We start from the raw sequence: 25262 nt of genomic DNA, 5'->3' as shown, positions 1-25262 counted from the left end.
GACTATAAAAGGAAATATATATATATATATATCACTTTTATAGAAGATACAAGAAGGTCTAAAGTAATAGTATTTATAGAAGAAAATTATTGTTGTTGAAAAACAAAAAGAAATACTACTAGAAAGAGAAAGGTGGTGGGGAAAAGGTGGTTTGTGCGTGGAAGGTCATCATAGGTGGAATAGATGCTATAACAGAAGATGTAAGATTAGGAGGAATGTATATGGACGAATTCATGTAAAATATACCAGACTGGCTGCATGTTCAAAATATCATGCTGAATCAAACTGTAACAAGCCCAGAGTATGTGTTCAAGTAGCGTTAGAGGGCTGCAGTGACTGGAAGTAGAGGATGAGAAAGGGCAGAGACCTGGCAGGGCAGGAGCTGGCAGCCACTGAACAAGTGCTGCTGGCAGAGAAGGCATTTGCAGGCAGGGCAGGTGATCAGCGTTAGGAAGACACTGAGGGACAAATCCATCACAAATTTTTCTTTGCATTTTTTTGGATGCCTTCTTTGCAATATTTGCTTTTCCTTTACAAAGCTTTTGGGACTTGATCATTTCTTCTTAGTGGCTATGGGTTAGTTATTTCTCCCTTGAGCAATACGTTTCTAAACTTGGTTAATTAGATTTTTTTCCTGTTTCTCATGGTGCATTCTGAAGATGAGAAATGACAGAAGAGATCCTGCTTTTAAAAGCAAAGCAGAAAGAAGAGAGAAAGGAAAGATGGTGCAAAAAGAGAAGAGAGGCAGTTAGTGTCATTGTCAACAGTGAAAAAGAATGGCATCTAGAAAACTTATTTATACGTGTTGTATAAGGGTCTAAATCTTCTGCAGTATTTTCAAATAAACAGTACCCAAGTTTTGGTGAGAAACTCATACTTAAAAAGCTATTTCATCTTATGTTGTAAAAAGTGCCCAGAAGGGAGCACATTTTACAAAATATATGGCTGAACCTTTCAATTTTTAAGTCAAAGAGAACAGTTCTCAGAATCTCCCAGTAGTGAGATCAGTGTAGCATTAGCTATTTCAGTACAGTCAAAATCTGACAGCAGGATAAAAATGCATTAGAATAGACACTAATGCAAGTAAATCCAGGTAAACTTCTGTGAACAGAACATAAATATTTTGTTTCCTTTATGTTCTTGACCACTGCACTCAAACCTCACAATAGTAAAAAATAATTTGATTTGTTATGTTAAATTTTCAGTTTTATTTTGGCTATCTGGGAAATAACATTTTATTTATCCTGGTTTAGGAACTAGGCTCAAAGAGAGAGGAAGAAAGAATTTTAACTTTGATGTTACTTTTCACAGTCCCGTTCTTTTTGTCTCATATATCATGCTCTCTTTTCTTCGTATCCTCTGAAGATTTTCTGAAGTCCAGCAATCTCTTGCTTTTAGTTAATATTTTTATTCCCACATGTAATAAACCTGTAAATTGAACTGAACCAGTTTCTTTGACAAAGATTTCATTCACAGTTCATAAATAAATTTAGTGGTAGCGTTTTTGCTTAAGTTAATCTTCTTGTCCACATAACAATTATTTTCCTTAGTATGGTCAAAGGTAAACTAAATTATCTAATTTAAAAGAAAGCAGAAAAATAAAATATTTACCTATTTTGTTCAGGTTAATAGATTCATGTTTATTTGAAAGAAAGCTTACAAATACCTAAAAAGCTTAAACATGTATGACCAGGCTGGACTGTATCTACTAGTAGTGAGATTTTTGTAGGAAATCCGAATTACAAACTAATGTCTTTATATGGCCCTAGTGAGAGAGTTTAATGCAATACAAGTATTATTATAAGTGAAGATAGAAAGTTAACAAATCTGGACTGTGCAGTACATAAAGGAAAATCTTCCTGCTAACAAGAACTAGTAACTTATCACAGTCTTTCACACAATCTGCTTGACTAGTTCACATAAAACAGGGCAAACGGTAGTGGGTAAAGGAAGGATCAGGGCCTGCATGCAGGAGGAACGCTTTCTGGCTTTCAGCCAAAAAAAAAGCAGTATGATGTATCTGGTTAATCATGTATTTCCCAGACAACCTATTCTTTCCTCTCATTCAATCCTCTGTCATGTGAATAAAAGCTGTGAACAGCATTTACTACCTGGTCTTTTTTCACTGGAAATCAAAAATACTAAATCCACAATTAATCCACACAGTTAACAACATCTATGCAATAAGTATACAGTATTGTACACCTCCTAAGTGTTGTTGTAAATAACTGAGCTGGTCTTGCATGAGGAGTTCTTTCCTTAAGCAAAGAAATCCTTATTGTATATTAAAAAGTCTCATTCCTCAGGTGAATTATCTACTGCCTTTGCCAAGTCTGTGGCATTTGACCTCAGTGCCTACCCTTATTTTATTAGCATGCCAAATTATACTATGTCCGTAACATCCTCTTCCTTTTCCTTCAGGAAACATGTGGAATATGAAAAAAATTGACACATCATCAAAAACTGTCTTAAGGAAAAGTAAAAGGGTCAAAATTCAAAGAAGAAATTGCAAATGAGAGCTCCCAGCAGGAAAAAAGAAGTGTTCTGTCTACCAGCAATTTAAAGAGAAGCCCAATTACCAGCATCATTTCCCAAACAATATTCAGTTTAAGCAGAGATTCATACAGTAATATAAATTGTATTTCCAGTTGGTCATGCAGGAAATTCTAATTGTTTTTTAATATAAAGAAGGGTGTTTGGGGAACAGAAACCAAACCCACAATATTTTAGGAACATTTATCTTTGTAACAATGCCAAAAACAGTATTTGCACTTTTCTATTTGAGGTCTCTAAGGAAATACAGGACACCTACCATTCACCCCAAGGATTCCCCTGAATCTGACAGCTGCCAGGCTGCTTAAATGGCAGAAAATTTCCTGCTAGCGTATGTTTTACATTTGCAATGTCACTGCTACTTGACACATCTGGCCAATGTCAAAGATTTCTCTTTCTGATATCCCTTGAAAAACAACCATCTGTGATTCAATATGTAAAGTATCTATAAAATGACCCAACTTCATTAAAACAAGAATGAAAAAGGATTTCGTGATGTGTGTATACATTTACCAACACAGGGAACAGGATACACACCAGCTTCTTCAAGGGGAAAGACAAAAGTACAGGGTGGAAGACAAACAAAGAAGCTAAACAGAATATTGCTAGAACTCGGAAAACCTGATGCTGTCGGTACCATCTAAGCAATATGTCAGCCTACTCTTCACCAGCTTTCCATGGCTTCCAGATCAGACAAACTGCTCCAGTGGGTGGCTGCTCCTAAGTGCTTCAGCAGGAATTATGGTACAGCACCATGTGAAACAGGTCCAGGGTTACTTCCCTGTCACCATACCTTGGGTACACCAGTGTAAGTGCATTTCAGTCTGCTCCCACCCAATTCTGTGAAAATGAGCTGACTTTAAAAAAGGAAGTTCTACCATTCTGAGTGTTTAAATTACCTGTATTATTCGCACAGACCCCTAGTCTCTTAAATTGGTTCATCTGTACAGTACATTTTACTTCCTTTTTATCTTCGGTGTATTATTTCTTGACCATAGGAGGGTTTAGCAATTTTGAAAATCTTATGGCTAATGGTTAGATTTGGGTACTCTAGCAGAAATATTGTGGAAGCTGTCCTTATGAAATTCCCTATATTTATAACGAGGGAAGACATACCATTCTGTCGACGCCAGTTTGTCCAACTCTTTGAGGACAAAATTTACTATGATAATTGTTTACATGAAATGTTGACTGCATCAGAGCCAAAATTATTAAAGAAAAATATCTATTCCATAGTTGAGAACAGAAAGATAAATTCTAACCTGGGATATTCATGCCAGATCAGCCATTGATTCCCTTCATAAACGTGGGTACTATTGCTGGTTTTCTAGCTGACCTCTCAAATGGCCTGGAGCATCTTTAAGTGTGACAGTTTCCCCCTGGGGGGCCCGGTAGCCCTGCAGCCCAGTAATGCAGCAGGGCTGGGGCTGGGGCTTCAGGCTCTGCCCGGGGTTTGCCGGGGCTCATTCCCAAGGCTTGCCGGCTGGCTCTGTCTGCGTCTGCCAGGGCCTGCCTGCGGCTTCGCTGCTGCTTGGCTTAGCCGTGAAAGCCATTCCTCGTATGACAATAACACTTATAAAACTCACTGTATACAGTACAATCAGAATGAGCTGGACTTCCAGAGCAATGAAGAAAGAATAAGGTGTAAAAACATGTTAGAAAACACATAAAAATGACCTCGAGCAGATCCTAGAGTAAAGACGAGGAAACCATCGATTTCAACACCATCTTCCTCTCGGCAAAGGGCTCTGGATGCCGATGACTCGCCGTACTGCCCCAAACACACCCCACCACCAACCTTACAACACAGAGAGGCAGTGGAAAGAGGAACATAACACCAGGAAAAGGATTAAATACCAGGAAATATACATAACAATTTTAACTTAATTTTTATTGTTGAGACCTTTTCTGTGCAGTAACATTCGTTCCTTTTTTCTTTCTCTTAGATCTGCATTAACAATAGTTATTTTATTAAAATGTTAAGGTTTCAGTTATACAAAGTCTTAGCTTTATATGTAAGATTTTTTCCTTTTTTGACCCGAGCAAGGCTTGGAGTGTAAAAGCAGGTAAAAGAGACCTTCCAACCCAAATAAACATTAACTAAAATTAGCAGTGCTCACTTTGTTATATCTATTGACTTGGGTAACTTCTTGTGATCTGTAAAGCAGGATTGTATTAAACAACTGTTTTCAACACAGAGATCAGTCTGAACCACAAACTTATTTCCAGATTATTCCAACCTGGTATTATGAAAATCTCAAACTGAAATATGGATCCGAATCAACTGGCTCAAAGAAATGCAGATGTGTTGTGTGACTCAGCCAGCCCCAAAATTCACAGCTCAAACCTTCACTCCAGCTATTTAAAGTCATCACTTCTGAGCTTCTGGATATCGACACCAAGCACAGCAAGTATGTGCTATAAAAAAACAAACCGACCGAATCACTTGATGAATTGGTAAAATTATTATTATAGTTAGGCAGTGTATTGGCATGAAAAAGCACAATGCTCTTAACCTTACAGAATATTAGAAAATGAAACGTTTTCATTGATAAGCATTAGGTAATCTCAAATAGAATCGACTTCCTCTGGCAGACCAACCTTGCTCTGAAGTGAACATAAACCGTGAACTTTCCCCGTCACCTTTTCGATCTCCTTCAGATAAATCCTGAATTTTGTTTACATACCATAATTGAATTGAAGACAAGTCCCTTTCTCATATCAAAACACAACTCCTGGGAGCAATCAATGAGCAATCAATTACAAAGATTAGTGTTAGTTCATCCATTACATGACATGACTCCTTACACAAACCCATTGACCGACACACGGCACTCAAGATCAATACAATCTTTCCTCTTCCTTTCCCTGTAATTCCCAAGAGTGCCTAGCAAGGACAGATTCCCATAGAAATTGGTTAGTACAATAGCAGGCAGGATGCAGTTGCATTCTTTCTTAACAATAATCTTTAGGAAAACAAATCTTTCAGCAGGAAAGACTTAAAATACAAATCCTCTTATTGCAAAGGAAAACCTCAAGGTCTCCTCTTCCAGCAAAGGTCACGCTCACTCGCCATTCAAGCAATGGCAGCCAGGATTTGTCCTATTGGCCTGAGCTCAAGCCAGACAACATGACATTAAAAGCGCCAGCCTGGCCCAAAATCAAACCTCAGAAATTCACTCCTGGAGACCTTTGACATCCTGCTTTGTTGCAGTCTCCAGTTTCCAAAAAGCATAACAACAAACATGAATTATGGCACGTACCAGCTGTATAGCACATCATATCTGATGATTTTACCTGCCTCAAGACAGGGCACCAGCAGACGCCTGCCAGCAGGTCAGCGGGTCTGGCCAAGGGCTGCACGCCCCGCACACACCCAGAGACCTCCCAGGTGGCCCCGCACCCACACCTGCACCTCTGTTCCTATGTGGGCACGATGAAAGCCCCCTCTCACCCTCTCCCTGAAGCTGCATAAGTATCTTTCATCAAAAAGGGGGACTGCATAGCCCTCAACAGCCAATTCTGATCACCTTCCAGTTCCAAAAACAGTGAATCAAACATACAGGTGAAAACTCCGGGGATGGCAAGCTGGCAGCAGCAAAGGCGAATAGCAGGTCAAAAAATGATCCTGTCTGTCTGGCAATGAAACCAGCAGAGGACAATTCCTCTGTCCTTGTCATGTTACAATGGCACAGGATAATTATTTAGCAGCAGATTAGGAGTTTTACAGTAATGTCATGATTTATAGCTATTTTAATGATGTGCCTAAGATAACCATTAGACTGGCACAAAGTTTATACTTAAGTGTAGGGGTATAAACTCCACTGAAGGCACTTTTGTTTGAACATCAGGGCAACTGTTCAGTCTGTGGGGCCTATTTAGCTGTGAGCTCCAGTTATGAGCTGGAGGTTTAGCTACTTGAGAGTTTTCAAGAGTGCAAAGCTTGAAGAAGTAATAATTACATTGTAAAGAGCAATGACACCCCCGTAAGAGTGGGGAACACGTGCTAATGAAATTCGGGGCAAAAAAACAGTGCCTCATATCCTTCACTAGCAAAAAACAGCACAGTTGTATTTATGAGTCCCCATCCCTGGAGGTATTTAAAAGACGAGTAGATGAGGCACTTAGGGACATGGTTTAGTGGGTGGTGGTGTTGGGTCGACGGTTGGACTCGATGATCTTAGAGGTCTTTTCCAACCTCAATGATTCTATGATTCTATGATTCTATGATATCTGTAATTTCTTTTGTTTAGCCATTTACATCAGCTTAAGAAGTTGTCAACATGATTAACACCTCTTAATTTCTTAAAGGCTGCGTGATTTTCATGCAGTCTGTAAGTATTGAGCACTGCAGAAGCCAAAGCTGCTCATTGTGGTCTCTGACCTTAGATCTGTTTTCGGGCCTTATTGTAGTAAAGATCACTGCACAATGCATCCATCTAAAAACCTGTCAGTCCTAACACCAGAGATGTTAGCAGTCACAATAGTATATGATAAAAAATACCCACTCATTATAGGTAGACTGGTGATTTTGTGTTAATGTCATTGTACATAGGCTTTTGAAGAGAAATGCCATAGAAACAGCAACATTTTTAGAGCACGAGGACAGTAGATTAATGGAAGATAAATGCTCACTGGACAGTCTGACTATTAAGATTCACAAAGACAGTTAAGCATCTTCATATCTAAAAAAGCAGCTGACTCAGATGTGTGACTCCAGCTGATTTTCAGTACCTTTTAATTATCTCTATAACACTAATTCCATAATCCACAGCTTAAAATATTTAGAAAATTCTGGACAAGAGGGTTTATTGTATATAGGTTTTGTCATTCTTTTATGATTTTATGATTTTTTTTTTTTCTTACATCTAGGATCATTCCAGTACAAACAATCCTATGTTATATTTATCGTGTGATAAGATTCCCAAGACATTTCTTATAGATGGGGATTCTGTCTATGTGAGAGACGCCACAAACACAGGATGTCGTTTGATAATCCCTTGATCTATAAAATGATCATTATGGCACTCAAATAATAAGTGAACATTTTTAAAGAAAAAAATAGAACTCATAGGAGACACTTGTCCTCAAAGATTCGTAACAGCTTATTAAAATGTCTTCTGTGTCCCTCTATTCTTCATTACCAAATGAGCATGCCTTAAAAATCTTGATGAGAAAGAAAATGTGCAAAGGGCATCCATGATGAGGATTAAATATGCTCAGCCCAAACCATTGGAATTAATTTCAAAAGCTTAAATGACAGACAATTCAATGCTGTGAGGAGTGAAAGATGGGAATACCATGATCTGTAGTCTGCATTTTTAGGTAAAAATAAAAGGTTCTGTGGTAAGCCAGACTGAGTTTTTTGCCAGGCAGTGTCCCAAGCCTTCCACACCAGATCTTTCTGTTTCTCAGCCAGTGGAAAGAAAACAAAACTCAGACCCTGCAGTACATTTCATTTCAAACTGACTGGTGATTAACAAGTAAAATACGTACACAAACCAGCCCAAGTGGACATCACTATTATTACACTATTAACTGTTTCCCCAATCCAATTTATTTATACTGAATGAGAATTTATTGATCCTCAAGAGCTGATTAACATGCACAAATCAAATGATGAGTTAATCAACCCAAACACTCTTAAGATTTCCAGATTGCAGTCTCTGGTCTAGCTAGAACTAATTTTCAGAACAGAGAGTTGTTAATGACAGATTATCTATAAATAAGATCACAAGTTTAAATAAAAGAAAGGTTGTCCCAAAGTACAAATTTGCAAAAAACTGGAGATCCAAATGCCACATCCACAAATGCCGATTATGATCAGTACATTGCAATTCTGGCATTAACCCAGTATTTTGTGTTATTTAAACAAAACAGGCATCTTAATTAACTTATTTCTGGTTTTCCTAGCATAAAGTGAACCTTGGGGATTATAAAATGGGAACATAGCGCACACCAACATAGAAACATACTGGTGGCTATTTAAGAGATTGCAGAATCTGGCACAAGACTGTTCCCAGAAATACAGGTTTAAAAGGACCTGTGCCTCTGACAGGAATCAGCAGAGACCCAGCCAAGCTCTCCTAGCCCCACCATGCATAGGGAAGGAAAGTAATGGTTTCAGCTCCAAACAGAACAGGGTTTACCGGAAAATGTGCTCTCCTTTTGGCATATAGACCCACACTCAGTTCCCATCACTGCTGTTTCCCTACCTCTCAATCTGCACAAGTCCTAGTGAGCGGTGGAGGCATTGGGTGTAAGGTCACTTTCTGCATCCCAGGCTTTCTTTCCAATGCAATGCTATCTTGGTTACCTTGGGTTTTTAGCTTACAAAAAGGTCTCTACACTCTATGAAAGATAGAAGAATATGCTGAAAGAGGCAGTCAAGGACAAGTTGTGTTGCTCTTATCAGGCTTTCCAAAGAGCACAGTGCTGGATATCAAAGAGTACTGTGAGCATAATTATGTTTTTCATCAACCAAAATTTGAATGTTTTGCAGTTACCTGTAAAAGAAACAAACCTGTTGGGTTTGTTTTAACCTTTAAAAATAATTAAATTAATTCCCAAATGTAAAATGTCCATTTCAAATCAGGCATTTGAAACCTCATTTAGCTTCAAAACTGGAACATTTCATCCAGGTTTCTTCCCCTCTGCCTACCCCCAAAAACTTGGTGAAGTGAACCCCAGCTTACTAAATCCAAACATGTGTTTCTTTATTAGGAAAATGGCACCTTCGCTCAGTGCCACTGTCAATTTCCTTGGAAATCTGGTTTTAAATGTCACATAAGAAGCTGCTCAATGCTGAGCTCCACGGTGTGGGCTGAGCAGCTGAGAATCTTCCCCCGTGCACACAGCGGTGTCTGTGTATCATATGCCTGCTTTCATCCGAACCTCCTGGTTCCCTGCCTCTCCCTCTCCTGAGCCTTATTAGCAGAACTTTTAGATCAGCTTCAGCATTACCTGCCAGCCAAGTTTCTGTACATTTTTTTTTTCCTCATTCAGCCCGTCAAAAAAAGGAGGCAGCACTGAGAACTTCGGGGCTGATTTGAATATTCAAATCCATCACGCTTGGAGGAGCTTAAAAAGTAGGCAAAAATAGTTGACTCCGTCTGCTTTACATTTATCATTAAAAACAGTGGGACATACTCTAAGAGAATAATGTGGAAAACAACAGAATTAGTCTGCTTTAAACAACTAAGGGAGAAAACGTAACTGAGAGGAGAAGAAAAAAACAACAGAATTAACAAAGCTTCTTTTTGTCAGTAGTTATTCAAAACAGCATTTAGCCATTTGGGTAGAACAGTAGAGGAAAGCTTTTATGCATGTGTTAACTCTTCTATGGATAAATAATTGGCTTCATTTTTCACAGCTACCCTTCTAACACCTTTAGTAAGCACTCAAATGAAAGTTGGATGTCATGCAAGCACTGCATTTCCACACCAAAAGCCACCCCTGATCTTTCCTTCCCAGACCTAAGGGAACGTAAGTGACTTCCATAAGTCACAAAAAGGGCATAGGATTACCATTAGGTTTTAATTATCCAAGGAGGTGGCCAGCTGTGAAAACTGGGAAATACAATTTCTGAAATGGGTGCTCCACAGAGGAGTAAGCGCTGTCACGCAACACCAGTGGCAAGTGCCACTAATGGGAGCAGTGGGAGCCCAGGTTTTGCACGCCTCGCCACATGCAGCCTGTTGTGAGGAGGTTTGGAGGTTGTTGCTGCTCGACTAAGTGCCTGCATCCAACTGGACATTTTCCAGCAACAGGGCAATAGGTGGAATGAATTGATTTAACTTTAAAACAACCCCCCTGTGTGTTTTTATGTCTGGTATTTCCGTACACCCTTTCTTCCAGTGAGATACAAACGGATGGAGCTGGCACACTGTCTGAAAGGCAGAAGACTGGAAAAAATCTTGTGTAACAGTAACTTGTCTGAAAGTTTTTAAACACTGACAAGATTTGAAAGAAGGGAGAAACCGAACGTGGCTTAATAAGCACCAGGATGACAAAGCTATGTTAACACTAGCAATTCTTGCAGCCCAGTAAAAGAAGATCTAGAGGCAGACAGAAGACAATGCCAAATTTCCAAGATCCTGTTCCTTCTTCACGCATTTCAGGGGCAAGGGGATTATTTCAGATTAGATTTAGTCTGCCCCTGTTGGCTGAATGTCCATTAATGGGGCACTTCTAGTTTAGTTTAACCAAAAGAAAACTCATTTGCAGGCTTTGAAACCATTCCTTGATGTGAGCACCAAAATACTATAAATGGGGGGAAATGTAGAATTTTGTCCAAAATGCATTTTTGATCCAAACTAAAATGCTTAGGTAGCACCACTGAAACTATTCTGAGTTTTGCTACTGAATAAAAATGAATGTGAATTACCAAACATAAAACCAGCTTCAGTTTCTGCTTACGTCACCACTGTTATCTTGCCTTATGACAGAAAATCAGTATCAAACTTGAGCCTTTACCTACTTTGCTGGTAAAAGAGTCTTTCCAAACTATAACAATGGGTGTCACTGGGATAGTAGTACCTAATCAGGCCTCTTTCAACCTTGTGGCTATTTCCTAGTAATACTTTAATCACTTTCCTGTAAAACTTTTGCTTTTTAAAGATATTAGCAGGTCAGAGATACAGCAGCTCTAAACTGGCATTGCTTCGTCGAATCAAGGCCAGATAAGAAGCTTGTCTAATACTGCCAGAGGATGTCGCTCAAGGAGTCCACCTACTCCCCAGTGTGGTATTGAATATCATTAAACATTTAAATAATTTCTGTTATAAATGAGTGGCAATCCAGTGGGGAATTATTTCATAGATCGAGGAAGAGTCGATTTATTTTATCCCTCTCGCAGGACATTAATAGCTGCTATCAAAACACAATGTGCTCTGAAAAATGCCAGCACATTACCAATATCTGTTTTGTTTGAGAACTGCTGACAACTGACCTATACGACTCACAGTAAAACATTCATGTATTAAGTGCCCCAGGACTAGCCCCAAAAAAAGATACAGAGAAGACTACATGATTACTGTTGCCTTTTGCAGCAGACTTAATTTGTGCTGGCACTTTCACCATTTTATAGTAAAAATACTAGCTTGATGGCAGTGATATCACCACAGACTGAGTGCTTTTGCTAACAGCACCCATCTGTAAGGCTTGTGAAGTCCCCAGGTAAATTCCCAAGCCAGAGGCCTTTGTGATTAAATCCTGTGGGCAGGAAGGCAGACTTACCTTTCCCGGGAGAAAATTATGTGGTGTACCAGTAGGCACCCCTAATAGTGACCGGCAAAACCTTACATGCATAACAAGAACTGGCTTTTAACAGGGGATTTTGCAAATTGCACCAGCTTTGAATCAGTGCCGTCTGTGCTTCCGTGCATGAATTCCACTACTTCCCTACCCAAATGGTGAAATAACAAGATAAAATGCAAGTTACAGAACAAAGACACTAACTAATCAAAGAGGATGAATCATATTTTGATCTGTTTTGTTTTTTAATTAACCTGTATTGCTAATAGATGACTGGATTATCTCTCTGACAGTACGTTATGGCAGAAAAAAACAATTGCTTTTCTCCATAAAACACATCATGCATACTTTGCAGTAACATAGGGCATTGAAGAATATTTCAAGTAAAAAAAGCATTAATACTTTTGCAAACAAATTTTTTGGGGTTCCTGGCTTCAGGTTAGAATAGCCAAACTGACTTGGATAAAATTGTCAACACAGAAGTTTGATTTAACTGATTTTGTTTATTTAAGCAATCTAAACACAGTCATTTGATCCTGCCACCTCCAGTCTTATGCCCCAATAAAAATGTAGGAAAAGGGTGCAGGCAAAATCACTGCTGCTGCTGCTAATCAAGACAAAGAGCTCAGTCGGGAGGAGGTTAAAAGGGAGATGATCCCCAGGCTCAGGGCCATACGAATCAGAATAGTTACTGGGGACAAATTTGACCCTGCTCTCTTGTCACAGCAACGCTGATCCAAGTTACCGTTACAAGATCCCAGTTTCTGATGGGGGCATTATAAGCTGCACTCAGCCACGCAGTGTAGCTACGAGTCCTGCGCTGCCGTAAGTATACGCAAAGAGTTAAATCACACATTTTTTTGGTGCTTTCGAGTCTGATTGATCAGTTGCAAGAATATAGATATTTTATGAATTTTTGCTACGAGAATACTGAACTGATCAAATGATACTTGCAATAACAACAAAGCTACAAAACTGTAGGAACATATGTCCTAGCAATATAAGTATTGGCATTTGGATGAATATTACAAATAAACCACCAAATCCCATCCAACATATAGAGTAACATAACAAATAATGGTAAAGGAAAACACTTACAGCAGGTGGACTGAGAGCAGGAAAATACAAAAACACATTCCAAAGTTGGTAATTTGGCAGAGAAAAAAATAATTCCTTCTGGCCAGTGTCTATCTGGCACCCAGCCTGTCCCATACCGGATGAGATCAGTTTAACAAATGCGTGAGTACATGAACAGCTGATAAGATTTGTAATTATACCGTTTATGGTTTTGTTAATCATGTCGGTATCATTAGCTGTTATTTCCCAGATCAAAGGGCTATAACCTGTTTCTCACAACATTTTACCACTATTTTAAAATATTTTTTAGAGCTAATCATAAATGATACACTAATAAATCAGTGTTGAAAATAATTGTAATTAATTCTGGCATTACAAAGGTGTGAAGATACTGCTTTTGCCCCAAGCTGGCCTTGGTGTCCACCAGCCATAACACAAGGATTACTTGCTTCCTTAGGAAAATCTCACTCACTCTGGAAAGTTTACCAAAATCTTCTGGTATATATTATGTAGAAGAGCTTAGAGCTAATTAGTAGAATAAATTGAGACACATTATCTTTTCTTGTTCAGTAATTTGGCTAGTGACTTCTCATGCTGTTAAGAAAGGTCCGTGCTGGAGTGGAAGCTCTCTTCAGAAGTGCCTGTGCGTGTTGGGCACGTGTCTGAGAGGCTGGCAGCTCCCCCATTAGGAGGTGGATGCCTTGTGAGCTCTCCAAAACCAGTGGAGAGCAGACATTGATTTTCTGCAGTTCATATACCTTTGGAACTGTTTTTTCTTAAGATGTAAAATTATACTATTATTTGCCCTGAATTCACATTCTACCCAGTAACATTTATGCTTTACATCAAGTTAAAAATATTTAATTATAGGAAACAGGGAATAGAAGAGCTATCTAAAAATAATTCAACAGCTGTATAATAAGTAGGCTGCACTTCTGAACTTAAAGACTATATACTCTTTCTTCCAACACATTGAGCGTTAACAGTTCTGGGAAATGTGTGCACATCTCATTTGATACCAAACCTTTACCTTGGTAATTTACAATAGTCAGGAACTAGATAATGAGGCATTTTCATAATATGCACAAGGGTTTTAGCTTGAATTAAATAATGGTCTCAATTTAAATTTACCTTCCTGAAAGTCACATCTAAATCAAAACCTGTCCATAGCAGAGCCACGTCAGAGCTAGAGGTGCCTAGACAGGATTTCCAAAGGGAGGATGGATCTCTCAAAGGTCAACTGAGGTGACCCCTTTAGCCAGTTTTGTCACCTTAGGCCAATGACATGGCATCAGTCATCTACTGTAGGATATACTCTGGGAACTACAGACACCAGCTTAAATTACAACAGGTCACAGAGAAACTTCAGAAGTTGCAACATGAGAATCAGTTAGTGGCTTCTTGACAACTCCAGATACTAAACAGAGATCTGAAGAGATCTCTACGCAGGCAGAATTATGGTCCAGTTAATAGAGAGGGGGGGGGAAAAAAAAGGTGAGGGGGGCAGCATAGATTTGAATGTTCAAAAGCTAAAGGCATGACAGCACACACTTACAATGAGAACACTCTTGCTCTCAGTGTCCCGTGAAAAGCACCAGCTTACACTGCATGCATAACAGCAGGAGCTGTCAGCCCATCACCAGGTGGAAGGGAGCGATCTCCAAGAAACTGCCTATCGTTTCCAGTGATAGTTTATTTAAAAAAAAAAACAATTATTTCCTGATATGCTTATCCAAAACTATTAAATTATCTTCTTCCTGAGGCTTAGTCCATGACTATGTTTTAGGAAGAAATACAAATCTCAGATGGGTCAAAATACATAGCATATCATGATGACTAAATCTCACTGTAGAGATACTCAGGAAAATGGTCAATTAATTCAACCCATGCTTCCAGCCTGTTAGAATGCCAAATAAATGAGTCAAATGTTTAATTAAAATAAATAGGAAAAAAAAAAATACTGACACAAATTTATGCATCAGTCCCAGCAAAATTTTCAAGTCAATGCAGAGCAATACTTTTGGTCTCCTGATGTTTTGAGTTTCCAGGTATCAACAATTCCTCATGTGTTCCTGTGATGGATGATGGTACCAGTCCAGTGACGAATACCAGGGCAAAAATGAGGAACGAAAAGAGCACATTTTTCACCAGCTGAATGACCTGAAATCCTCCACATATTTTCAATGAATTAAGCCAGAGGTTAAATTATATACATATTTACTTTGGAAAGGTGAATATGAGACAAAGCTATAGACTTTCTGTTTGGCTTTAATTACCATCATTCACTGTCAATTACATTTCAAGATTTCATTTAATCTTGTGATTTAAGAGATACTACATTTTGACTTGCTGATTCTCACTTATTAATTTTTAGAGTGGCGTAAAGAAATCCTGACTTTCATCTTCCAGCAATGTATGACCCAACCCTGCCACAGTGCTTCACTCTTAAATTACCACCAGTCTCTTATCTTGAGGGACACTCCTTATTTTAAGGGACACCTCTCTTTCCATTCATTTAGCATGTAACAGGAACTCCCAAACAATCAAACCTTTGCAGAGCCAGCTGAGTAATCATTGATTGTGTTTTGTTTCCCTGTTTTCTCAGTCTTTCCACAAAATCAAGCCACAGATGTTGGGAAAAAAGTGGTGTGGACAGGGAATTTCCTTCTGTGACTCCTAAAATCGCAGAGTTGCACGTCTGAAATACAAAGAGTGAATATAGCTGCAGGTAGCCACATGTTTCAGATTTTACTCCAGACCTCTGCTTTTATACTTGTATTCTAAGTAAGGAAACTGTATTCCAGGAGGAAAAGAAAAAAATCTAAAAAGGTTGATTAGTAACTATGCAAACAGCAAAGGCTCCCACTTACAGGCATGACCATTAAATGCAGGTTAGGGCTTTCAAACACAGTGACAAAGCAGCTCTTTCTGGCAGAGACTGAGACTTTTTAATTCTGGTCCTCTCTAGGCATTTGGAAAGCCATCACCCAGGACGTGTGGGGACACCAGACACGCAGGGCTTCTGTGCACTGCTTCCCTGGCTGCTCCAAATGATGGGGAGGGGAGAGGGAGGGCTTCAGCATCAGGCTGTGCAACTGCAGAAAGAAAAAGAAATGAGGTCTCTTCAACCTCTGGAAAACAACAGGGTTTCAGAGATCACCTTGAAAAAACACAGTCCAGATTCACTCAGATTTTACAGAGTGAGCTCTATGAGGGAAGAAGCTGGCCACAGTGAAGAATAATAAAAAGAAAGGAAACAATATTTTTTAATTTAGAATCTTAAAATGATGTCTTGCATATGCTGAAGTTTAGGACACGAAGCATTCACTGAAGAGCAAGCAAACTATAACAGAGAACTGTTACAGAATAAAAGCTCTTATCTGAAAAGACACCACGGAAAAGCAAGGGAGACAGAAAGAGGTATCATGCAAAGACATACATTAACTCTTAGTATCTGACTGTACAGCTGTATTTCTGAATGAAATAATCCTCAGCTGGTTGAAGAATATTCTCTGGGAAAAAAAAATACAACGTTGACTTTTAAGGAAATGCAAACCTCATAGGAGGAACGAACCTAAAGGCTGGGTGAGGATGATGTGTAGAAGGCACTCAGATCAGCAGAGACTGTGTGGCTGCACAACGTGTCCTCATCGGGAAAGTGGCCTCTGCAGAGGTGGCCAAGCCTCCCCAGCCTGTCACCCGCATAAGGAAATCCCTTGCGGCACTCCCAGCACGAGCCTCAGCTTCGTCCCCAGGTGACCAACACCCAGGGGGATCACAGGCAGCCATCCATCCTCACATGAGCATTGTTTCCTGACCTGCTTCTAGCACAGGAGCTGCACCTCAACTTCCCACAAGCTCTGTGTGGCCCAGGAGTCCTGCTTCAGTTTCACACTCTAACATTTTACATCCATGGCTATGTCGTGCAACTGTGGAAAGAGTCTTTCTCACGATGTAAAAACACCTGCACAGGATGCAGACAATAGTTGAATATTGATTTCCTTCAAGTCCAGCTTCAAAATAACATCAGCATTTTATTTCATGCAAAGCATTGTTGTTTGTTTAGAAATCAAACCAAAAACGCACTGAGATGAAGCAAAGCTGGTAAGTGCCACTTGAAATAATAAACTAGGTTTGTGGTAATTGTGTATTTAAGGATAGTAAAAATATTTACTTCGAGAGGAAAAAAATCTGTTCACACTCAATGTCACTTCAAGTAAAATATTTTTATTTACTTTTGGTTTGATTTCATTACTCTAATTCCATGGACACCTTCCTCCTGTGTATTCCAATTAGTTAGTTCAAAAGCACCTCTAAGTTGGTTCAAAAGCAATCTCTAAGGGGGTGCTGTTACATCTGTCTTGCTAACTACCACAGGGGTGTACAGCAAAATATCTAAGGGGGAAAGGAACATTGCATGTATGGCTACCTGCAATTCACATTAAAACTCAGCTGTTTTGAATATAAAATCTCTGAATGCCACCCCTAATGGGGCAACTCTAACCTCGTCCTGAAGAAGAACAGGGACTCATGCAGTCTGCATTCTCAATACAGAACATGTTTGCCCCCCAAATCTTCATCTTTTACCTGCTGCTTTCTTCGATTGTATTTGTTGTTCATTCTTCCCACAGTCCTGGAGCTCCAGCTTCAGATCCTGTGAGAGTAAAATATTGCACAATGAGGGAAAACAAACTTTTTAACAACAAAATGCATGTAAAATCATCATTAGGACCTTTGCAGGTCTGATTCTCATCTCTGATGACTCCAGCTGAGCAACTTCTGCTGGTGCAAATGAAATCAGAATCCAGTAGAGTACCTCTGTAGGAGATCTTGAGAGCTTATTACTTTGGGATATGATTTATTTTCCCCTTTTATGGACTAAATTAGCAAGCCCTCTTCACACAAATAATTTGCCTGCCTGTACTGAATGCACAGGAATTGCCTGTTCCCCCTCACAGGCAGTTAATGCTTGTACGGCTGCCTACGTCATGGTATTTTCATTTGGATAGCATTGAGCTGAACACAAGGGATTAATACTTGTCATAACATCCCCAGCAGAACTTGTCACCTATTCCTGCTCTATTCTCGTGCCTTTTGGCATTTGCAATCAATATTTGTCTTGTTTGTCAGCCCGCTGCCATCAAGTTCATTCCTTACAAATCCACCCTTTAAAGAAACATTATGCGACAAGATTTGCTGTCAGTCTTGCTTGTCCTAACAGCAATCTGGTAAAACAGCAAACTCAGTTTGCTATAATTTAGATGAGGGGGATGTTTCCCCTTCTAATTTAACAAACTTGAAAAAGAGTGAGGAGACCTTTTTTTTTCCCCTTCAGTCATCTTTTCTTCCTAGTTCTTATGTAGCAGCATAGAGGTGCCCAAAATTTTGTCCAGGTTATGCCTCATACCATTTCATAGGGGCATTCAAGGAGTGTACAGCATTGCAAATTTTGAAGTTGTGACCAGATGTCTGCTTGTCCCAGAGCTGATAGGCACTCCTGATAGACATTCATCCAACCCTCATGTGATGTGCTATTATCTAATGAGCTGGGTATTCACCTCTGAATGGTACAGCTGCAGTGTGATCATGGGGAGGTGTATGCGCTGGGTCATGCTGCCATGGACCACCGAGGAAAGAGGGCAGAAAGGAGTCAGCCATCAGACAGCTGAACTGTTTGTGCAGGCTGGATTTGGCCTGTGGGCAGAGGCTGACCACTGTTTCTAGCAGCACAATGTCTGTTCCCAGCTTTGCAAGAAGAGAACATGTAAGTTCTCGCACACACATCTTCTCAACAAGCCTCTCAAGCTGCCTCCTTAGACTGCTTAAAGAATGTCCAGAAGGCTTCCCATCTGGGCAACTATGAGTTAATTGCTTCAGCACAAAGGAAGGCTTAGCTGTTGAAAATAAAATCATTTAAAAAATTATTAAAACCTCAGAAGAGGAAGGGGTAGAACTGCAACGGAGACTGATTTAAACACATTTTATTCCCTGGAGCCCAGCCACTCATAAAGAAAATCCTGCTCAATCTTTTCAAATTTAGGATACTATTCCTTAAGAAAATCATGTGTATTCTTATAGAAAACTGTACATCAGATCCTCTCCTACTCTAGATCAACGTAGAACCACTGAGGATCCCATACCTGTCTTTGCTGTATCCGTACATGTTTAAAAAGTATGTGTTATCTCCTCCTATACTGTAAAGCCATACACTCAGAGCAGCAGTTCTCTCTCATATCTTCCCATTAGTCAGTGTGAATATTTATCACCGTCAGCTAAAAGCTGTAACTGTGAATGCAATCCTGCTGCACCAGTGAAACCTTCTGGATCAACAAAACACTCCTGCCTCCAAAATGTGAAATTCTCCTTTCATAGCAAATGCAGCACTGTTGAATGGGTCAAAAAGTGATCAGCGATTACAGGGTGAAAGACAATAGAATAGGCAAATTGGAGATGTAGTAAACTCAACAGTGAATGAAATCCCCTTCACCTCCTCCATTCTTTCCCGGACAGGTGAAAAGAAGGGCATAAAGCAAAGCAACCATTTCTTCTTGTAAGAACCAAAATACTCACAATGGTGCAGCAAAACTGCAGTGCACCAATATTAAAAGTGCAGAAGAGCATTGCTGTGTACAGAAGGAACTAACTAATCCTGAGGGCTGGCATAAACTGTGTAAGAACCAAATGTGTAAACATTAGAAACACACAGTGAGAACTTCTACTGTGAACTGCAGCCTTAGCAATTGGAAGCGATGAAAGAGATTGGATTAGATTGGATAGATTGGATAGATTTAGATTGGATGTAAGGAAAAATGTCTTTACTGAAAGAGTGGTGAAACATTGGAACAGGCTGCCCAGGGAAGTGGTGGAGTCACCATCCCTGGAGGTATTTAAAAGACGTGTAGATGCGGCACTTAGGGCCATGTTTTAGTGGACATGGTGGTGTTGGGTTGACGGTTGGACTCGATGATCTTAGAGGTCTTTTCCAACCTCAATGATTCTATGATTCTATGATTCTAAGAGGAAAAGGATCTGTGCGTGTAGTGGTCAGGCACGCTGAAAACCATAAGGCTTCGGTGGGATACAGACTTGGAAAGATCAGTTCCAGAAGTCATTTCCAATGCGTACAAGAAAGAGGAACCCCGACCAGAAAACAAGTAGGACACGTGGAGTGAAGAGGTGGATAGCAGCTTTAAAGTTGCACTGAAAACTGGAAGTATTTCCAAATCACTGATGTTTTGGAATAACTTTTCAAGGGAATTTGTGAAGGCAAAAATCATAGAATCATAGAATCATTAAGGTTGGAAAAGACCTCTAAGATCATCGGGTCCAACGGTCAACCCATCACCACCATGCCCACTAAACCATGTCCCTAAGCGCCTCATCTACACGTCTTTTAAATACCTCCAGGGATGGGGACTCCACCACTTCCCTGGGCAGCCTGTTCCAATGTTTAACCACTCTTTCAGTAAAGAAATTTTTCCTCATGTCCAATCTAAACCTCCCCTGGCACAACTTGAGGCCATTTCCTCTCATCCTATCACTAGTTACTTGGGAAAATTAAATAAAATAAAAAATAAAAATAAATGAAATAAAATAAAAAATGAAATAAAATAAGCATTTTTTTAATATGATATTGACAATTTACAGAAGCAAGGTTCTTAGTTTGGATTCAGGCAGTTCTGTAATTGTAATCACAAATCTGTGTGTTAACAGCAGAAATTTTTTCTCCAAAGCACCTGTAAAGTGGGTGGGAAGGACTCGGTTCCACACTTTTATAAATCAGTCCAAAGTCCTTCCCCGTTCTGCCCCTTTGTGCTTCAGATCTTTCAGATGGGACCCTGGAGGTGCAGAGGAGCCCTGCAAGTGCACTCACTGCAGAGTATGCAGGAGTCAGCCCATGCCCGTACCCATCTTGGTAAGAAGGTCTTGCTGTGAAAAACTGAAGGGATTAATGGTGTGGAGTCTTGTGCTCAGGAGTGTCAGGTTTATACCATTAATCTAACACAAGTTTCGTTAAGGCATGGAGCCTGTTACGGACAAAAGTTAAGGTGAATATTTATGGATCACTGCAATACTTCTGTATTATTTTTAATTGCAAGTTTTTCTTTGCAATTATACTCACTAGAGCTGTGAAATAAGAAAACAACCGAGTAAAACTGGTAACACCAGTTCAACTAATTAAGGTTTAAATTAGTGCGATCTCCATGTACTTTGCAGTTTTTTATCACTGTAATACCTACAACAATAAAATCAAATTTAATCCATGAATCACACTGGATTATCTAGTGATAATCATAGTAATAAAGGAAAATGATACACAGTGGGAACTTGGTTCTCAGTACCAAACTATCAGCAATAAAATACTAATGAATAATACACTTCATTACAGCCAAAATACTGTTCCCTATCAAGAGTGCCACCAAATTATGCAACATTACTAGCAATGGTATCTGAAAAAAACATATAATGGACACGAAATTCCGAGAAAAAGGTTGAGTCATTATCTGTATGTTGTTATTGCTGAAACATAATTATTTCACCTTTAGAAAGCAAAGAGGTCTATAACAGCAAGAGTGAACTCTAAGTATTTCCCTGCATGTGGGAAGGTAAGTATAAGCAAAACTGTGGATGATAAGAGTCAGTGTGTCATGCTGGGTTTTCTTCTCTTTCATTCATATTTAATTTTCCCTTTTAAGTCAGGCTTCTTCAAGATTTTTCCTCTCAGCATAAGAGGCCGAAAAACAAGCCTGCCAGAGACTAAGCTAATCGCTTGGCAACAGAGTCAGATTCCATTTTGTTCACTCTCCAACTAGTCTCACTCTTTAGCAATTTTGGATGGACTATGTTCTAGCTTCAACTAGACAGAATGAAGGTACCTGCTGCCTTATCCCCCACTTTACTGCCTGGAGGTTAGGGTGCTTTTAACAAAGATGGTTTAAGCCTCTCAGGGCTGGAGTACCTGAACCAGCTGTCTAGCCATTAAGATCGTTAGCTTATTTCCAGCTGGATACTTCAGGAAACTTGCTGATTAGTGTGTACAGTTTTCGTATCATCACTGGGCACCTAAGTCTCCCCATGCATATCCTAAAAGGATAAAACCACTTCCAGCGGAGGAATCAGATTGGTCACATTCCTTTGCATGATTATCCCAGTGGCTACTAGCTTTAGACAAACTCCTTACTCAGCATACACCTTTAGGTCACCTCTCTGAAGGGCCTACTTTTCCAGATGCATTACACAGAGCGTTGCACAGTCTGGACTTTGAATTCCACATGAGCACATAAGGATTAGGGATCTTTCTTTTCTCCATTGGGAAATACACTGCAACGGACTGTAAGGCAAACACAAGGCACTTCTTTCTTATCTGCTATAACTGATGTTTAATGACAAACTAAGAAATGAGCACGTATCACTCTTTAGGCAGTTAGCTAAGCTAGTGATGGAGCAAAGTCCATGCTTATAAGGAGGGTTTGACCTCAATTAATGAATTATACTTTAAGCCATCACAGAACACATCTCCCACTGTGAATTACCAAACTAACAAGGTGCAAAAGTGACAAAATCTTAATTATCCCAAGAGCTGTGACGATTTTAATGAGGCAAACTGAACACAGAGGAGAAGGCAGTATCACATTTCTTTCCTTTTTCCTTTGGAAATTACCTTTTTCAGGATTTGGCATAAGAGGAGTGATCATGCAGATTGTTACACTGTTGGGTTATATTCTCTAATCACAGTGGGCATTTGTAGGAAGTTGAATTCAGAGTAACAGAACATAAAAGCTGCTCATTAGGAAAATGCCTACTGTGTCTTTCATGTGGGATTTTAGAAGAATGAGCACGGAAACTGCTATGTATTTAAAATCCCACTACAGAACACCCTGTAGGCCTGCCCGCTGGGGAAAGCATCCTTTGGAAACACCTGACTGCCTTGCCCAGTCCATTGGCCACAGAGAAGCTGGAAGGTGGTGGCACTCCTCAGGTCCTACGGCTGTGTGGAAGGACTTTGGTGACCCACCCAGCTGGTGAGAATTTATAATTCACCTCCCAATTTACCCTGATTCCTGCTGAGTTTGGCCAGTCTCTTTGGATGGGGCTTTGAATGCGGAGGAGATGCTCATGGTGGAAGCTGAATATCAAAATGCTGAAAAATTGCTGCTCAGCATGCTGGGTGAAACCATTCTCCTACTTAGAACTCATCAGGAAAATCTGTGTTACTATAGAAAATTATTTATTTGGCAAAACTGAAAAGTTCTTGTGTAAGAATATGCCAGTTTTGATGAAAGGAGTTTTTTTCAGGTTCAGCAATAGAAAACCGAGGGTGAATGAAGACAAGACCCAACTCCGACAGTGAAGGTTTAAAGCTGACTGCTGGGACATATGGGGCTGGATCCCTGCCCCAGCCCCTCCAGGCCTATTCGAATAGAGACATGCATCTTTCTCCACTCCTTGTGACTCAGGCCTGTGCCAAGCTTCAGCCAAGGTTTCTTCTTTGCTTTGTGTTGACTTCATGCCAGCCTTATGATAATCAGAGACTTAGATTTCTTTTCTTTCTTTAGGGCTGTTACAATCATGTTTTGTTGAACTGAAGTATCAAAGTTGGAAAGAACAAACACCAAAAAAAGAAAGGGTGCTGGATTTCTTGATGTACTCAGACAAGAAAGAAGTGGTTTTCAGACAGAATCTGTGCTACATAATAAATAAATAAAATAATATTTCACCATAAGATTATATCAAGGAAAAAAACATGCAAAGAGCTTCTGTATTTATTACTAAAACAAAAATATTTTTCATGTGTTCCCCAGGAAAACAAAATATCTTTACAGTTCATTCCTTTATCAAAAAATTGAAGCAATTTTTGACATGGACGTACCCACTCTGAAGATTTAACAAGACTTTTGTTTGTGCATTTTCTTTAATGTAATTTTTAAAACCTACATGTACCGCACAATTTATACAAAGAACTTCTAGGATCAAACTCATTTGATCAGATGAATGAATTATCACATGCAAACCAAGCGAAAACTCAGTTGCTGACTGTAATCATTCTGATAGCGGATTTCAGTCCTGCCATTTTTGCTAATGGTTCTAGCAGTACATAGCACAAATGGGCTGATAAATGACAGATTTTAGATAAGTACTCCTCTATTAAAATAAAAGCTTAGTCATTGAACTCAATTAGAAAGAAAATATGTCCTAACCTTCACTCTGCAAAACACAGAACCAAAAAATAAAAATACATTTTGTCTGAGGAAAGAGTTTTAATTCATTGCTTGATTTTGGTTTTATTTCAATCTTCTGGATTGTTTTAACTATAAAAACACTTATTGTAACTTAACAGGCAAAATTCTAAAAGGAGTAAGTTGGGAAACTGTCAATTAATAAAAATAAATAGAGGAATAAAATAAAAAATCCAATTCTTTCAATTCAAACCAGTCTAAAGGTCTTTTTCTGAACCTTGTGAAACAAAAAACCAAAAAGGGTACTTGCTAAATCCTGTTGCAATTTCAAGGTGAAGAAGATGCACAACAAAGACAAAGATCATCTCCAGTTTTCACAACTAACTTTCCCATGTCTGATTATTCTTGCTAAGACAACTCATTACTACTTTTGATCCTCTTGAAGCAGTAGGGAAAAGGATTAAGATACATCCTTCTTTATCAAGAAATAATTGAAATGTAATTTTCTTGATCTATTCCCAGCAGACTGGGAATCAAAACTAAAATTCTCCAAGGAACACACATGTCAGCCTGACCTCGGTGCCGGGGAAGATTATGGAGCGGCTCATCTTGAGGGCGCTCACAAGGCATGAGCGGGACAACCAGGGGATCCGGCCTAGCCAGCACGGGTTCATGAGAGGCAGGTCCTGCTTGACCAACCTGATCTCCTTCCATGACCAGGTGACCCGCCTAGTGGATGAGGGAAAGGCTGTGGATGTGGTCTACCTGGACTTCAGCAAGGCCTTTGACACTGTCTCCCACAGCATTCTCCTAGAGAAGCTGGCGGCTCACGGCTTAGACAGGTGGACTCTGCGCTGGGTCAAAAACTGGCTGGATGGCCGGGCCCAGAGAGTTGTGGTGAATGGAGTTACATCCAGTTGGCGGCCGGTCACGAGTGGTGTTCCCCAGGGCTCAGTACTGGGGCCGGTCTTGTTTAATATCTTTATTGATGATCTGGATGAGGGGATTGAGTGCACCCTCAGTAAGTTTGCAGACGACACCAAGTTGGGTGGGAGTGTTGATCTGCTCGAGGGTAGGAAGGCTCTGCAGAGGGACCTGGACAGGCTGGATCGATGGGCCCAGGCCAACTGTATGAGGTTCAACAAGGACAAGTGCCGGGTCCTGCACTTGGGCCACAACAACCCCATGCAGCGCTACAGG

This window comes from Aptenodytes patagonicus, chromosome 3, assembly GCF_965638725.1.
Source record: "Aptenodytes patagonicus chromosome 3, bAptPat1.pri.cur, whole genome shotgun sequence".
Classification (NCBI taxonomy): Eukaryota; Metazoa; Chordata; class Aves; order Sphenisciformes; family Spheniscidae; genus Aptenodytes; species Aptenodytes patagonicus.
Note: the sequence above shows the minus strand (reverse complement) of the source record.